Here is an 18,973-nt window from a genome sequence, read left to right on the forward strand (position 1 = left end):
GGATCATGGCTGATCTGAATCTAGACTCACGTCCACTTCCCTGCCCTCTCCCCGTAACCCCTAATTCCCTTATCTGCTAGGAAACTGTCTATCTCCGTTTTAAATTTATTTAATGTTGCAGCTTCCACAGCTCTCTGGGGTAGCAAATTCCGTAGATTTACTACCCTCTGAGTGAAGAAGTTTCTCCTCATCTCAGTTTTGAAAGGGCAGCCCCTTATTCTAAGATTATGCCCCCTAGTTCTAGTCTCACCCATCAGTGGAAACATCCTCACCGCATCCACCTGATCAAGCCCCCTCACAATCTTACATGTTTCGATAAGATTGCCTCTCATTCTTCTGAACTCCAATGAGTAGAGGCCCAACCTACTCAACCTTTCCTCATAAGTCAACCCCCTCATCTCCGGAATCAACCGAGTGAACCTTCTCTGAACCACCTCGAGAGCAAGTATATCTTTTCTTAAATATGGAAATCAAAGCTGCGCGCAGTATTCCAGGTGTGGCCTCACCAATACCCTGTATAACTGCAGCAAGACTTCCCTGTTTTTATACTCCATCCCCCTTGCAATAAAAGCCAAGATTCCATTGGCCTTCCTGATCACCTGCTGCACCTCCATACTAACTTTTTGTGTTTCATGCACCAGGACCCCCAGATCCCTTTGTACTGTAGCACTTTGCAGTTTCTCTCCATTTAGATAATAACTTGCTCTTTGATTTTTTCTGCCAAAGTGCATAACCTCACACTTTCCAATGTTATATTCCATCTGCCAAATCTCTGCCCACTCACTTAGCCTGCCTATGTCCTTTTGCAGGTTTTTTATGTCCTCCTCACTCACTGCTTTCCCTCCCATCTTTGTATCGTCGGCAAACTTGGATATGTTGCACTCGGTCCCTTCCTCCATATCGTTAATATAGATTGTAAAGAGTTGGGGTCCCAGCACTGACCCCTGCGGAACACCACTAGTTACTGATTGCCAGCCCGAGAACGAACCATTTATCCCAACTCTTTGTTTTCTGTTAGATAGCCAATCTTCCACCCATGCCAGTATATTACCCACAATCCCGTGATTTTTTATCTTGATCAGTAATCTTTTGTGTGGAACCTTGTCAAATGCCTTTTGGAAGTCCAAATACACTATATCCACCGGTTCCCCTTTATCCGCCTTGTATGTTACGTCCTCAAAGAATTCGAGCAAATTTGTCAAACATGACTTCCCCTTCATAAAACCATGCTGACTCTGTCCTATTAAATTATGTTTACCCAAATGCTCTGTTACTGTTTCCTTAATAATGGACTCCAACATTTTGCCAACCACAGATGTTGACACCTCGGCTTTAATCATCACTCCCAAAGCGGCCGGCCGCCCGACGCACGCATCCTGCAGCTGTCAGTGTTTTCGACCGGCGCTGCTGGAGGGGGCAGATGTCAATTTTGGGTCCGGGGCGCTACCGCGCGATGAGCATGGCAGAGGTAGATAGATTCTTGATAAGCAAGGGGGGGGTGAAAGGTTATCGGGGGTAGGTGGGAATGTGGAGTAATCAGATCAGCCATGATCTTATTGAATGGCAGAGCAGGCTCGAGGGGCTGAGTGGCCTACTCCTGCTCCTAATTTGTATGTTCGTATGATCTCCGGGCGAAGGGGATCAAGGCGCAGCACCGCCGCAAAACACAGGGTCAGACATCACCCAAAAGTCGATGTCAGTGCCGCGCCTGGTCACAAAGCCATTTACACCCCATTAGCGTCCCCCGGGCAAAGGCAGCCAATACTTCATAGTATGTATTAATACATTCATCACTAATATTTCCAGGGGCTCACAATCTTTGCTATGGGTTAAGTTTGCAAAAACAGAGTTAAATATTTCAAAGGAAAGAAAAGCCTAGAGTATTTTGATAAAACGTCATAGCCGTGAAATTCGGCACCTTAGCGCCGGCTACACAAGAGCAGTTTTGTCAAAGAAATGGCGGCCGTCTCGCTTCCGCCCACTTCTGGCCTTGGCGGACGACCTCGAGGAGCTGGTGGCTGGGAGTGTGAAATCGAGTGACAGTGTTTCTTCTTCTTCTTCTTCTTCTTCACTCTCCTTTCCCTCTTCTTGTTCAAACATTGACTGGGCAGACTGGATTTCTTGGGTGTCTGAAATGAGGAAGGCACAAGGGTAGGGTTGTGGTGAGGGGAGGGGGGGAACACCATGTGCGGCTTGCAAATCAGAAGAGATTGTGTGATGAGGGGAAGTGGGATGCGAGAAGGAGGATAACGTATGAGGGTACCAGCATCTTGTATTCTTTCAGCCCTGCCGCTGGCCACGGGCTCAGCTAGGCCCTGCCAAGAATGGCCAGCACTGTCTCCTCCAAGGGGGAGAAGTGAAGCTAGAAATATGAGCTGCGTCTTGTGTTTGGTACTGATTGTTTGTAGGTGTGTGATGCGGGGGTTGTGCATTGAGCAGTGTGTGAGGCTAGTGGTGCAGTTGGTAGGAGATGGCCTTTGAAGATGCATTCACTGACCTTGACCACTGATCTTAGGTCATGAAACTTCTTTGGGCACTGGAGACAGGTTGTGGGGGCAACACTGCTGGCAGTGACTGCCTCGGCGATCTGGTCCCACATCCTTCTTTCTGGAGGGCCTCCTGGCCCCCTGTGGGTAGAGGACCTCTCTTCCTGTGTTGAGCCCCCTGCACAAAACTCGAGTGCTGCGTCCGAGACCCTGGGTGCCCTTTCCCTGGCTTGTTGAGCCATTTGGATTTGTGCTGAAGCCCTTTTAACATTTTTAATCACCAGAAGGCAGCTCACCTTTAAGAAGTCTTTTAGAGACACAGGCTACCTTTAGCCTCATGCGAACATCGCGAATTTCAGCCCCCTGCTGAGCGCACAACCTGTCAGCAGTATGTTCAGCACTGGGCTGTGCACTGCAATCCTGCAAAGTAGAATTTTACATGCTGCCTGACCTCCTTTCAACGGGCGCGGGTAGATCGCACTTTGCTGCCCTTGTTTTATTGAGCTTAATCCAAATTCATCCAAATTCATTCCCCACCCCCCATGTGTCTTACCAGCTTGGACACCCTGGAGCTGTGTTTCCCTCTGATAGGCCTTTTGGGTGATGTCTGACCCTGTGAAATCACTTTATAGCTTGGGAAAGAAAGAAAGACTTGTATTTCTATAGCGCCTTTCATGATCTCAGGATGTCCCAAAGCGCTATACAGCCAATGAAGTACTTTTGAAGTGTAGTCACAGTTGCAATGTAGGAAACGCAGCAGCCAATTTGAGCACAGCAAGCTCCCACAAACAGCAATGTGATGCTGATCAGAAAATCTGTTTTTAGGTGTTAGTTGAGAGATAAATATTGGCCAGAACACCGGGCATAACTCCACTGCTCTTCTTCAAAATAGTGCCATGGGATCATTTACGTCCACTTGAGCAGGCAGATGTGGCCTTGGTTTAATGTCCCATCTGAAAGACGGCACCTCCTACAGTGCAACCCTCACTCAGTACTGCACTGGAGTGTCAGTTTAGGTAATATGCTCAGGGTGGAATTTGAACCAGATGGCCTTCTGAGACAGAGGCAAGAGTGCTACCCACTGAGCCACAACTGACACCTCAAAAAAAATCAGTCTCCAAAGCAAACTGAGCTAACTGTGGCTCCATTTCCCAACACATTCATTTGCATACCTACTAGAAAAGATGACGTAATTTAAATAAGAAGGGGGAAAAATTGGGTATCGCCCATTTTGGGGCGGTAATATCGGCCGGACGCAAAGTTTAGCACCCAGCACTAATTATTGCCTCCGACTGCAAAATTCGCCTCTATTTCCCCTGGAGGTGATTTGAGCGCTAAATCAGGTGCTACACACCTATCTTAAGGTGCTGACGTCGGGGAGTGCGGTACTACATCAGAACGCTACCGAAGCTCAGACGATGTCAGTTACCATGGAAGCCAGACACACTGGCGCCATCCAGTTCTTAAAGGGGAGGGGCTATCATGCTGGCCAGCACCACCCTGCTCATTGCAGCCTTAATTCTCGGCCTGGAGAGACCTCTAAAGCAATTGTGTTGGAAGCACTAATGGATAGGACCAGGGAAAGAGCTCGGTGCTTAGGAACCTCAAATCTTTCCAGACGTCTCTCTCCCTCTGAACCTGCGTGTACCAAAAATTTTGCCGACAAGAAAAGGCAGGAAGCACCCGCCTTTAAATAGTGCTTCCCCAGCCCCTTCCCGACTTGAAAACGTTCCCCTCTACCTGTCGTTCCTAGCAGCTGACGCTAAGGCAGGGGGCGCGACACAATATCCGGTCTGGGGCGCTACCAGTGCGTTGCACGCTCGACTGATGTCACGAACTGCGGGCGCAGGAGATCGTGGCGGTAGTGTTTAGTGCCGCCGTAAAACGACTGGTCAATTTCGCGAGCGGCGCTAAAAGGATGCTTCCTCTCATGGGGAAATCTAGAACTCGGGGGCACAGTTTCAGAATAATGGGTCGCCCTTTTAGAACTGAGATGAGGAGGAATTTCTTCTCTCAGAGGGTCGTAAATCTGTGGAATTCTCTGCCTCAGAGAACCGTGGAGGTTGGGTCATTAAATACATTTAAGGTGGAGATAGACAGATTTTTACAAGATAAGGGAGTGAAGGGCTATGGGGAGCGGGCAGGGAAGTGGCTTTGAGCCCAAGATCAGCCATGATCTTATTGAATGACGGAGCAGGTGTAAGGGGTTTCCTCTCCGAGGTCGCAGAGGTTTCTCTCGCCAGAGGCCTCTCTCTCTCTTTTGCACAGTAAAACCTTGAGTGGTTCGACCCACTCACCCCTTAGATTCTAGACACTGGACTTAGGTGCAGGAACTACAATGTAGAGAAGACTCTTATAGACCAAGTTTAATGAATCAAAATGGAATTTTATTGCATATGGAAAAACAATCAAATGCAAGCAGATAAGAGGGTACATGGGAGGGAAAAACAAATCAAAACAATACAGTACTAGCTAAAATAGATACAGACATATTATACTTTACAAAAGTCATCATGAAATGGGGAAACACGGAACATCGAGGGACAACAACTCATGTTGATTATACCCAAAATGACCACCCCCTTTAACCTAACTAGATCCGGTTATGAAGGGCCAGAAACATGCTCACCAATCCAGTTGGAAAAGTATAGAGTTTTGAAACAGGTCTGCGTTTTGATCCCCTCAGGCATCCTGTTTCCTCGTGGTCAGTGGAACCACAGCGGGCTGCGCCACACCTCACTCTCTCTCTCTCTTGAGGTGAAGGTCACAGACAGGCTGGACACTGACGGGCCTGGATGTCGGCGGAGATCATCTGCTTGACCACGGTTGGAAGCCCCTAGCCGGCTTTCATATAGGTTTCTTCAGTAGTTTTACTACCCTCCCGTTTCGTCAACGGCCCGGGGTTGGTTGATGATCTCCCGATGTTTTACCCCGGGGCGGGACGCCGGCTCGGACCGTCTTCTTCTCCGAACTCCAGCTGCTATCGAAGGTAACGGCTATTACCGACGATCCCACGAAGATGATGAAGAAAGGAACACCTCTCTTCCCAATATCTAAGATGAAGCTTCCTCCTCTCTCTTCTACCCCCGGTGTCTCCCAATTATACTTCTCAGCAGAAGCCCTTATCTCGCGCCAAATCAGGTTGGTCTTTTGTTTTAATTTTGGCAGGCTGGTTGCACAACGGGGTAGTTATTATATTTCAACTGCTTTCGGGATGGCCGGTGATGGCCATCTCTGGCCTGGAATGACCTGGTAATGTTTTAATGTCTTCTTGATGTCTTTAACGGGTCCTTGATGCGTTCTTTATGAATATGGAACTGTTCCCCTTTGTCTGGGTAAACATTTAGATGGCCTTTATCTACAGGCCGATCTGACTGGATCTGCATCCAATCTTTATGTATGTGTGGATGTCTGGTTTCGTTCTCTCAGAAACGGCTTCCAGAACCTACTGTGGGTTGAATCCACAAAGCTGTCTGAGGCCAGCAGGAACCATTTTAATATGTCCCAATAAGTTGGTCACGGGGTCTGGCGGCCATTTTGAATGCCCCTTTTTCCTGGGCTTCTTTTAAAACAGTCTTTAAAATCATGGCCTCTTCTGCCATTCGACCCTTATTAATACAATATTAATTTTGCGAATCCTACACAGGCTCGAGGAGCCAAGTGGCCTATTCCTGCACCTATTTCTTATGTTCTTATGTTCTTATCACCGCGCTCGGACGCTAAGTTCCTAGCACCCCATTAGCGCCCCCCGGAGACGCTAACGGGAGGCGCTAACCCTCCTGTTGATACTGTGCTCATACAGGATGTAGTCCCTGCACAGCCCAGCCAGAATTTATACGTAAATTATATATATTTTTTTTTCATCGGAAACTTTCAGTGGGAACTTTGCCTCTGTGCGTAGGCCCATTAGTACCAATTATGCCTGTAGAAGCTGCTGGGATAGGAGTTTTCAATATCAAGGGTGTCGCACTGTCTGTCACAGATTCAATCAGCCTGGTGTCCCACACAGTAGGAATGATTGTATTGGTAGGGTTTTAAATTTCCTTCTCCTCCTCCTCCTCCCCTTTTGTGGAAAAGTGGGACAGTAGAAAATGTGGTGTGGGTGGTCTACACAAATCAAACTCTCAGATTGCAACCATGTCTGTTTTACCTGGCTCCGCTCTGCAGACAACTCAGCAAAGAAATCTGACTCTCATACTTCTGTTTTGATTGCATTAATATAATGGCCCAGATTTTCTGGTAAGATCGGCATAGCGCGTGCCGGTCTCGCTGTGGCTAGCTCTGCTTCCTATTTTGCCGGCTTTCCAATTAGAACACGGCGCAGCTAATTGGGCATTCGGCACCGATCTAAGGACTGACATGGCAGTACACTCCTCATCCAGAGCCACGCAAGGGTTTAGGTGAATGGAAGTGTAACTATTTAAATTAACTTTAAGACAGAAAGAAAGTACTTGCATTTCTATAGCGCATTTCGTGACCTCAAGACGTCCCGAAGCGCTTTGCAGGCAATTAAGTATTTTTGAAGTGTAGTCACTGCTATAAGGTAGGAAATGCGGTAGCCAATTAGTGCACAGCAAGCTCCCAGGAACGGCAATGTAAGAATGAGCGGATAATCTGTTTTTTTAGAGATGTTTTTCAAGGAATAAATATTAACCACTGCAATGGGATCTTTTTCAACTACCCGAGGAGGCAGACGGGGCCTTAATTTAATGTCTCATCCGAAAGACGGCACCTCTGACAGTGCAACACTCCCTCAGCCTAGATTTTGTGCCCAAGTCTCTGGAGTGGGATGTGAAACTAGAACCTTCGGACTCAAAGGCGAGAGTGCTATCTATTTAGCCACGGTTGGCATTTAATCTGCAATTGAACTTTGTATTAAACACTGATGTCCTGTTAAAATACTCACGTGCCCATGACAGAAAGATTGAGATAAGTAATTGACTCAGCTAAATAAACGACTGAATAAACCATTGAGTAAAAGCTGCCTTGGTTCTCTTTGTAATTTGAGGCAGAGAAAATCTTCCCAGGAAAATCACCGTTACAAAATGATAGCAAAAAAGCTCCGAGTAAAGGATAACTCACACCGTAGGTTACAATTCGATTTTATCTCTCCAATTTTCATATCAATCTTGGAGCCAGGGCACCAGCGCCATTGGTTTTAAGTCTAAGTGACCGCAGACTGTAAAATGGCTTAAATCTCTTCTGTTTCTTAGGCAGTCCCTCGGAACCAAGGATGACTTGCTTCCACATTAAAAATAAGTTCGCAGGTGACTGATGAGTCCAATGCAGGACCGACAGTCTCTGTCACAGGAGGGGCAGATGGTGGTTGAAGGGGCGGGTGGGTGGGTACTTGGGTTGACATGTGCTCCTTCCGCTGTTTGTGCTTGGCTTCCGCTTGCTCCCGGCGAAGAGACTCGAGGTGTTCGGTGCCTTTCCAGATTCTTCTCCTCCACTTTGAGGGGTCTTGGGCCAGGGATCCCCAGGTGTCAGTGTCAGGCGAATGACAGTCACCATCAGTTTACATGGGGATGGAGGTGTGTAATTACCTGCTAACTGTTTTTGGCAAGAGTAACGAGGGAGCCATGCAAGTGTCCCAGAAAAATATGGAGTGGTGTGGCGGATCGCCACCTAAACGGGCGCAATCCACTTTTCCGTCCGTGGACAATAAATCGGGCACCTTGCCTTTAAGAAGCATGCTGCCTTTAAGGCATGACAAAGGAGCGGGCGTCGCCCTCAGTGTGTACACAAAAGCGCGGGCGTCGCCCTCATTCTGTTTTTGGGTTTAGCAGAGAGAAGAGCTGGGGCAGCCATCTCTCAAGAGAATGTAATAAAAGCTATGTGTTCCTCAGATCGGTTCGGCCTCCATTCGTGTTCCGCGGCAGCCTCGACATTGGTGACCCCAATGCTCAGAACGTATTCCGAGCACTGAAATGGCGGACACGAACGCAGTTTCCGTGAAACTGCCGGAGTTTTGGGAAAACCAGCCCGAAGCCTGGTTCCTCCAAGCTGAGTCCCGATTCCGGCTGCGACACATCACCACAGAAGGGACGAAGTATGACTACCTCGTCGCATCACTCGGTAGCTCCACAGTCACGAAGGTCTGGATAGCGCTGCAGAACTCACCAGAGGAGGGCAAGTATGCACACCTTAAGGCCGCACTCCTTAAAAAATTTACGACCTCAACATACCAGCGAAACTGCCGCCTCCTCGACCTTCCAGGCTTCGGTGACGCCTCACCGACAGACCTCCTCTCCCACATGCTCTCACTCACCGACGAGAGCCCACCCGGGTCCCTCTTCCGCACGCTGTTCATCCACCAGCTACCTCCCAGCATTCGCCCAGCGATCGTGGCGTCCGGCCTCACGGACCTAGAAGCCCTGGCCGACGAGGCCGATAAGCTGCTGTCCGCTTACTCCAGCCGCGACGTTGCTCCGGACCTGGCAACCACAGCCTGGGCGCGCCCCTCACCGGCCACCACGCGGCCACAAGGCCCAGCCACGGGGCCCACGGGGCCTTCGCGCCCCACAAACCTGGGCTACTGTTACTACCACGCACGGTTCGGCACCAGGGCACAATGGTGCACAACTCCCTGCTCCTTCAAGTCTGCCCCCGTACCAGCCCCCGTGATGGCCGTGGGCCACGCGGGCTCCCTGCTGTACGTCACGGATGACAAAACCGACCGCCGGTTCCTGTGCGACACTGGAGCTCAGCACAGCATCATCCCGGCCTCCGCCCTCGACATCCAAAAGGGCGAATGAGGACAGGCGCTGGCTGCCGCTAACGGCTCGGACATCCGGACGTAAGGCACCCGCACAGTCACCCTCGACCTCGCTGGTCGCCGCTACCGATGGGAGTTCATCACTGCCAAGGTACTCTCCCCTCTCATCGGCGCAGACTTCCTGTGCGCCCACGGCCTACTGGTAGACATCCCTCGACACCGCCTCGTGGACATGAATACCATGTCCCCCATCCTGGGCACCATGGCCCCCCGTCAACCCGCCGACATAGCGTCACAGTGCCACGCCCGGGCCACGGATGACTACTCGGCACTCCTGGCCGAATTCCCGGCCCTCACCAACCCGACCTTCTCCGCGGAGGTCGCCAAACACGGGGTGGAACACTTCATCCCCACCACAGGCCCCCCAGTGTACGCCCACGCCCGCAGGCTGGACCCGGCCAAACTGGAGATCGCGCAGACCGAGTTTGCCACTATGGAACAGCTCAGCATCATCCGCCACTCCAACAGTCCCTGGGCCTCCCCACTCCACATCGCCCCCAAACCAGGCGGGGGTTGGCGCCCCTGCGGGTATTACCACCGGCTCAACGACGCCACCACCCCTGATCGGTACCCCGTGCCGCACATTCAAGACTTCTCGGCTAGACTGGCCGGCCGCTCAGTCTTTTCCAAAGTCGACCTGGTGCGCGGCTACCACCAAGTCCCCGTCCACCCCGCGGACGTCCCCAAGACGGCCGTAATCACCCCCATCGGGCTTTGCGAGTTCCTGCGGATGCCCTTCGGCCTCAAAAACGTGGCCCAGTCATTCCAACGGCTCATGGACTCGGTCCTTCGGGACCTGAAGTTCCTGTTCGTCTACCTGGACGACATCCTGGTAGCCAGTTCCTCCAAGCAGGAACACCTCGAACACCTTCGCATCCTGTTCGGGCACCTCAGCGACCACGGGCTCATCCTCAGCCCAGCCAAGTGCCAGTTCGGCCTGGACAAGATCGACTTCCTTGGCCACCACATCACCCATGCTGGGGCCATTTCCCTGCCCACCAAGGTGCAGGCCGTCCAGCAATTTCCCCGCCCCACCACCATCAAAGGACTCCAGGAGTTCCTCGGGATGGTGAATTTCTACAACCGCTTCATCCCCAAAGCGGCGCCCCTCATGAGGCCCCTGTATGAAGCCCTCCGGGGCAGGAGCGGCAAAATGGCAGTCGAATGGATGGCAGACGTATCAGCCGCCTTCAACTCCACCAAGACTGCGCTCGCTGACACCACCCTGCTCGCGCACCCACGGCCCAATGTCAGAGTAGCGCTCACCACGGACGCCTCCGACCACGCAGTCGGTGCCGTGTACGAGCAGTGGGTCGACGGCGCCTGGCAACCACTTGCCATCTTCAGCCGCCAACTATGTCCCCCGGAGGTCAAGTACAGCACCTTCGACCGCGAGCTCCTCGCGCTGTACCTGGCGGTCCGCCATTTTTGGTTTTTGCTGGAGGGCCACCCCTTCACTGCGTTTGTCGGCCACAAACCCCTGACATTCGCAATGGCAAAGACAACCGACCCCTAGTCCGCCAGGCAGCAGCGCCAGCTCGCGGCAGTGTCCGAGTTCACCACGGACATCCAACACGTCTCCGGCCGAGACAACGTGGTAGCCGACTGCCTCTCCTGCCCCGCCATCCACACCGCACACGAGGCAGTCGACTACGCTCAACTCGCAGCAGACCAGCTCACGGACCCTGATCTGCTCTCCGCACCTACCAACCTACCAGGGCTACGCCTGGCCGACGTCGCCTGCGGCCCGACCGCAGTCACGGTCAAGTGCAACATATCCCTATCTCAACCTCGGCCCGTCGTCCCAGCATCCTGGTGCCGCCGGGTATTCGAGATTCTCCACAACCTCTCCCACCCCGGCGCCCGCGCATCCATCAAATTGGTAGCCAACCGCTTTGTCTGGCACGGCCTTCGCAAGGATGTGCGTACTTGGGCCAACTCCTGCCTAGCCTGCCAACGGGCCAAGGTGCAGCAACACACGAAAGCACCCCTCGAGGAGTTCACCGTCCCTTCACATAGATTCGACCACATCCACGTGGACATCGTCGGGCCCCTGCCGCCATCGCAAGGCCACAATCACTTGCTGACGATCGTCGACCGCACCACGCGCTGGCCCAAGGCAATTCCACTGACCTCTACCACCACCGCCGACATCGCCAGCACCTGCGTCAGCACCTGGGTCGCACGGTTCAGCGTCCCCTCCGACATGACGTCGGACAGAGGTCCGCAATTTACCTCTGGACTCTGGACCGCCATCGCACGCAATCTCGGGGTGACCATTCACCGCACCACAGCGTACCACCCCCAAGCCAACAGCCTGTGTGAGCGGTTCCACAGATCCTTGAAGGCATCTCTTCGAGCCAGCCTCCAGGATGGCGCCTGGACCGACCGACTCCCATGGGTCCTCCTCGGCTGCGCTCCGCGGTTAAAGAAGACCTCCACGCATCGGCAGCAGAGCTCGTGTACGGCCAGCTGCTGCGCGTACCCGGCGAGTTCCTGCCCACCGCCACGACACCCTGGTCAGCCGACCAGCAACGCCACGACTTCGCCTCACCGGCGCTACAGTTCGCCCCGGTGCCCATTGCCCGGCACGGCGAATCCACCTCACACGTCCCGCTAAGCCTGCACCAGGCACGGTTCATTTTCGTCCAGCACGACGCCCACCGCGGACCCCTTCAACCCCCGTACGACGGGCCCTACAAAGTGCTACAGGCTGGGGACAAATTTTTCGCCCTACAAGTGGGCGACAGGACTGAAAAAGTATCGGTTGACTGACTCAAGCCAGCACACTCAGAGCCTGGTAGCAGGTCCCAGTAGCTCGTCCACCGCCACGTGGTCAACCTGCCCTCAAGCCAGTACACCCGGCTGCTCCACGCCCGGCCGTTCCATGTCCACCGGCGTCCTACAAGAGCTGCTCCGGCCGGCCCATCAGACCGCCGCACCGTCTCGTCCACACCTCCTAAGCGGATTCTGGGGGGAGCTGTGTGGCGGATCGCCACCTAAACGGGCACAATCCACTTTTCAGTCCATGGGCAATAAATCGGGCACCTTGCCTTTAAGAAGCATGCTGCCTTTAAGGCATGACAAAGGAGCGGGCGTCGCCCTCAGTGTGTACACAAAAGCGCGGGCGTCGCCCTCATTCTGTTTTTGGGTTTAGCAGAGAGAAGAGCTGGGGCAGCCATCTCTCAAGAGAATGTAATAAAAGCTATGTGTTCCTCAGATCGGTTCGGCCTCCATTCGTGTTCCGCGGCAGCCTCAACAGTGGCATAATTGATGGTGTAAGACAGTTACTGCAGAATTTCCACTTTCGCACCATTCAAAGCCATAAATCCCCAGGAAAACCTGGGTTATTACATTATTGACAGAATATCAGTTGTTCGATAAATTAAAGACTAACTGAATCTGGAACCAGTACACATTGTATGAAACAATGCCTCAGGTCTTAAATAATTCTAATTTCTTTGGGGAGAAATTTGGTACCTAGCACCTCCAGTTAGTGCCTGGAGGGGGCTAACGGGGAGCTGAAGCAGTAGCGGCGTGGTGAGGTGAATCGAGTGTCGCAGGCCAAATCCCTACGTAGCACCGCCGCTACGAGTTAGCACCGGGGACTTCAGCGCAAGGCAGATCGTGATGTCAATGAGCGTGCACCACTCACTGGGTGCCTGATCTGCCAAATTGAGTATTGTCCCCTGCCTTAGCGCCTCGCCCCAGCAGCGACAGGGAGAGGAGGCATCAAGCAGGCAGATGCCGGCTCCAGGTGCGCTACTTAAAGGGATCATGAGTAATGTGTCGCAGCTGTCAGGTTAGTGATGTTTCACTGCTTCCTTATCAGTTTGCGATTGTTCAAGATTTGAATTCAGTCATTCAAAGGTTGTTTAGTCTCCAGAGTGATGCGGCTTCTAAAAGTTAGTTCCATTTATTCTCACAAGATATCAAAGTGCTGCACTTCCTTACATTAATGGGGGCTGTACTGGCAGTTGACCTCGCCCTCCAGGATCTACTGCCGAGGCAGTGAGAAAGCCTGTGGCCAGAGGGAGGAGGAGGGCCATCAGGGATCTCCACAGGAGGCCTTACCATCTGACAACAATTCTCCTACCTCCAATTAAGCTAGGAGCAGTGTCTTAGAAGGCTCCGCTTCAGCAAGAAGGTGGTCACAGAACTCTACCACCTCCTGCAACCAGACCTCCAGCCTCAGATCAGGGTGACCACGGCTCTCTCAGTGGCAGTCAAGGTCACCGTTGCCCTCAATTTCTTCACCAGCAGATCCTTCCAGTCTGCAACAGGAGGTATAGGTAACATCTCACAGTTCGCCATCCATCGCTGCATCTGGGAGGTCACAAAGGCTCTCTACAGTAGGAGAAGGGATTACATTAATTTCCCAATCACCAGAGAGAAGCAGGATGAGCATGCATGTGGCTTTGCCAGGATAGTGGGATTCCCCATGGTGCAGGGCTTCATTGGCTGCACCCACGTGGCTTTGCGGGCACCACATAACAATCCTGAGGTATTCCGTAACTGCAAAGGCTACCATTCCCTTAATGTGCAGTTGGTGTGCGACCAGACACAGCAAATCCTCAATGTAAATGTCCGCTATCCTGGCAGCAGCCACAATGCCTTCATCCTGTTCCAGACCGGTGTGCCAGCACTCTTCCAGCCATGGCTGGTCGGAGACAAGGGCTATCCGTTCTCCACCTGGCTCATGACTCCCCTCAGCAACCCCAACACACCTGCACAGCACTCATATAATGAAAGCCATGCTGCCACCAGGAACATCACTGAGCAGACCATCAGCCTGCTGAAGCAACGGTTCCAATGTATTGACCCCTCGGGTGGAGCCATCCAGTACTTGCAGGTGTCCCATTTTTGTCATGGTGTGCTGCATGCTCCACAATCAGGCCATCATGATGGCCCAGCCCTTGCCAGCAGCGATTGCGGGAACACCTCAGGAGGAGGAAGATGGAGGAGGAAGATAATGGTGATGAAGAGGAGGAGAAGGAGGAGGAGGAAAGGAAGAGGAGTGAGGGAGCAGGCAGCCACTCAAACCCCAGATCCCCATTGCTCACCACATCCATATAAATCCATCCCTTTCATAGGCCATATCACAGCACAAAGCTGAAATGAGAGACATCACAAAATCATCCAAAGCCAATTAATAAATTTATCAATAATCAGTGAACACATCTTTACAACAGCAATATTTACTATTCATTCTTGTGCAATCCCTTAGTGCCTGTCGTTACAGTGCCTTTGCCTATTCTAATGCTCCTATGAAGTGTTGGCTCAGTAGCCACAGCAGGGCTGGTGGAAGGCTGCTGGGTGTCCGTGTGGGAGACTTCAGATGGCCTTGCAGGATGCCCTTGACCAGCTCTGGGCCTGGAAGGCCCGGCTGTAGACTGCACCATGTCAGGCTGGGCGGCAGCTGTCTGACTGGCTGGATGACAGGTAGTGACAAGGGCAATGGAGGAGTGGCAGTGGTGGGAGAAGGAATGCTGTCATGATGAGAGGGGACAGCAGGTTTCTGCTATATTAGCCCACTGCCACTCCCCCTCAGCAACACTAGCAATCTTTTGCAACACAGATTGCTGGCCTGCTGCAACACCAAGAAAGCCCCGGTGGCAGACCCAGCCACGATGGCAGCAGTCAGAGCTTGCATGGCATCAAGCTGTGTAAAGTTTGAAAATTTCTGCACAACCCCAGAACAGAAGGAAAGTCATTTTAAAAAAAAGGATTTTGGAACATTACAGAAGAAATCTGTAAAAGGGATAAAAGCGTGGTTGGGCCAAACAGAAGAATTTCAAAGAGTTAAATTACACATTTTTCCAAGTGTAAGAAAGAAGAGATTTTGGACTGTTTTAAGGAGTTATTGGGCAAAAGGGATTTAAAATAAAAATCCCAGGAAGACTTTTGGCTGGTTTAAAAAGACATGTTCAGGCTTGCAAAAGGCTGGGACAAAGGGGAGGCAGGGTGGGCCCCCGAGTTTGGATATTGAACTGTCTAGGAATGTCCAGGGCCAGCCCAGTTTTACATAAGGACAATGAAGCCTGTTTCCCGCCGAGAATTCGCAGAGCCAGGTATCGAATAAACAGGACATGTCCCCAGCAACACAAAGAAAGGAACATTAGCCCTACAGGTTGCAGCAAACAAACCACAGTCTAAAACCAATTAAAGAGATTGACAAACATTTTGCATTTTTAAACTGGTTCAAGGCAATCCCAAAACCAGTTAAAGGCCAATTAAGTTTAGATGAGCCATCCCCTAAACTCATTAAGTTTGGATGAGCCATCCCCGAAGCTCATTAAAGTTTTGAAACACGTTAAAAATAATGAGCCCGCCAAATTTAACAAAGATACCCGAGACTTGGTGGTCAGATAAGCCAGGCCCCAAATTAGTATAATTGAGGCCTGCCTTTTCAGTTCAACAGTTCAGTTCAAACAGCACAGTTCATTCGTCAGCTCAGAGGACAGACAGTTCGAGTTCAAGTTCAGCGAACCAGCTCAAGAGAGAGATCATCATTGGAGATTCGAAGGAAGAAAGAAGAAACAGAGATCGCGGCAACCAAAGGCCTAAAGAAACCAACAACCGCCAATATTACCACCAACCAGGTAATATTGTGCCACCGCGACCAACAAGAAACCAACCGCTGAAAAACTCACGAACCAAAGACTTGTTTCCACTCTACAGGCTAGTCTGACTTACCCCATGGTAAGAATTGGACATAAAAGATCCTAAAACTAGTTCTAACCAAAGAAAATTGGGTACTTACCCGATAGATCCATCAGCGCGACTAACCGCATCTGCGGACAAACCCAAACTGAGGACCCAACGCAAGTGCAGTCTTCTAACACGTCCGAGGTACAGCAGACCCCAACCGCCACAACTAAAGAGAACCCTGAAATTCGAACCTCTACAATCTGTCAAGAAAGTCGTTTTGGTGAGCATTTCCTCGTCCTCTGGATTCCAGCCTAGCTAGTGTAGTGGGGTTGGGAGGGTAAGGGTTTTTGTGTATTGTAATTCTCCCTCGCTTATTCTGAGTGTTCCCCACACTTTTAAAGTATAAGTTTTATTGTATTGTATATTTTCCTGTCTCAAAATAAAGATCTGAATTCTTTTGACAAACCCAGGTGTCTGTTGCAAGTTTATTATGACCCCCAAATAAGTCCAAAGTCTAGAACAAAAGGGAGTGGGAGTGATTCGAACCACTCAAAGGAGTCAGAGGTGAAGCTGACAAACAACACCCACACGCCACCCCTTACAGCATGGCGACCGCGGCAGGACTTTGGCAAAAGGGAATTAATGCAACAGACCCTGTTTCTGATGAGAGAACAAAGATGGAAGGGAAGATTTCCTCTTATGTTTTTGAGAAGGGGCATATCACCAAGAAGTTGGTGACCAGTCTGTTGCATTGTAGGATTCGTAAAATTGGATTTTATATTAATAAGGGTCAAATGGCAGAAGTGGCTGTGAATTTAAAGGCTGTTTTAAAAGAAGCCCAGAAAAAGGGGCATACAAAATGGCCACCATACCATGTGATCAGCTTATTGGTACACTTTAAAATGGTTCCTGCGCAACCTCAGACAGATTTGTGGATTCAACCCATAGTAAGTTCTGGAAGCCGTTTCAGAGGGAACGAAACCAGATCCACACGTATGCATATGGATTAGATGCAGATCTAGTCAAGATCGGCCTGGAGACAGAGGCCATCATAATGTTGCCCCAGACAAAAGGGGACAATTTCATATTCATGAGAACAGCATCCAGGACTAGATAACGAGATCAGCAGGCCATTAAAAACAATGGAGGTAATTCCAAACCAGAGATGGGCCTGTCACCAGCCGTTTAAGACATTTTAAAATATAATGGCTACCCGACTGTGCTCGCAGCCCGCCAGAAATAAAACAAAGACTAACCTGATTTTGGGTGGGAAGTGAAGCCTCTGGAAGAAAGGTACATCTGGAGAGACTTTTCGGCAGTTGAAGCAAGCTTGGAGAGGTTCACACAGCAGCAAGCTCTCGGGACAGTCAGACACACCGGGATTGAGAGCTGGAAACACGCAGCTTGAATCCGGACACCCAGAAGAAGGAGCAGTCAATCGCAGGAGGAAGAAAGCCAACATCGAGAAGGCCGTCTCGAAACCGACGTTTCGCCCCGGGGAAGCACATTGGGAGATCATCGACCATCCCTGGGCTGTTGCCGGAATGAGAGGCCATCGACCCAACTTGGGAGAAGAAACAAAAAAATAAAGGTCCCAAGCGAAGAAACCTTCCAGCCTCCCCGGCTCAGGAGAAGAGAGGAAAGGAACCTGAAGAAGCGATGGGAGCCAGCCCAAGGCTCCTCTAACCAGGGTCGAGCTGATGATCCTCGACCCCGCCGACATCCAGGCCCGCCGGTGTCCAGCCACCCCTGACCCCCACCTCAGGAGAGAGGTGTGGCACAGCTCGCATGGGCTCCATGATCCACGTGGAGACAAAACACCTGAAAGGACCAAACAGAGACTCGATTTCAAAACCTTGCACTTCCTAGGGGGATTGGTGAGCATGTTTCTGGCCCTTCACAATCAGATCTAGATAGGTTTAATAAGGGGGTGGATTTAAGGGTACAATTAACATGAGTTGTTGTCCCTTGATGTTCCGTGTGTTTCCTTATTTCATGATGATCTTTGTAGAGTATAAGATGCCTGTATTTGCTTTAGTTAGTGTGGTAAACCACTTTTAGCGTTCACTATCGTTACACTATAGTTATCACTGTTATATCGTTACTCTATGGTTAGCACTGTTCACACTGTTGTATCACTATACGAGGTCGCCTCTTGTCACGCTGTTATACCTAGGCTGACCACTGCTGATTCCGCCCATGACTCCACCTACCTGCCCAGGTATAAAGGTAGTCGACTGGCTGGCATTCCTCCTTGTTGTATCCGATCACCCACGAGGGTGGGCTCTGTTATTTAGCCAATAAAAACCTATAGTTACTTTCTTAACTCGTCGCTTTTCATTGGATGAATTGATAGGTATATCAATTTTATTGGCTAAATTTTAAAATGTCTACTGAGCCAGACCAGCCAGACGCCCAGCTACAACAGCCACAGCAGCCGTCAGACGCCGAGCTACAACAGCCACAGCAGCCGGCTTGGCTGCGAGCCCTCCGACCACCGTACCTGGATTTAAACCCACAGGCAGCAAACTCAGCCCTCGACTTCGAACACTGGCTGAGCTGTTTCGAGTCCTACCTGGGAGAATCCGGTGTGCCTCAGAAATCCAAGCTAAGAGTTCTGACCGCCCAAGTGAGCCCTAAAGTATTCGCACTCATCCAGGACCTTAAAACATACAAGGACGCCATCAACCGGCTGAAACGACAGTACCAGAGCCTGGTAAATTCCATGTATGCCAGACACCTCCTAAGATCCCGCCCGCAACAGCCAGGAGAGCCTGTGGATGAATTTTTATGGGTGCTACAAGCACTCGGCAGAGACTGTAACTTTAAAGCGGTAACGGCGGCAGAAAATACTGAAGACAACATCTGCGATGCCTTCGTGAAAGGCCTGCGGTCCGACTACTCACGGCAAAGACTACTTGAAGCAAAGGACCTCGACCTGGACAAAGCTGCAGCCCTCGCTCGCTCCCTAGAAGTGGCCCATCGGGACCTCAAGGCATATTCAAGGTACTGTAACTCGCGACCCTGGGACTTGGGACCGACCCCGACCGCAATACCC

Source organism: Somniosus microcephalus, chromosome 1 (assembly GCF_052327205.1).
Source record: "Somniosus microcephalus isolate GS21.2 chromosome 1, FLI_Smic_1.0, whole genome shotgun sequence".
Lineage (NCBI taxonomy): Eukaryota > Metazoa > Chordata > Chondrichthyes > Squaliformes > Somniosidae > Somniosus > Somniosus microcephalus.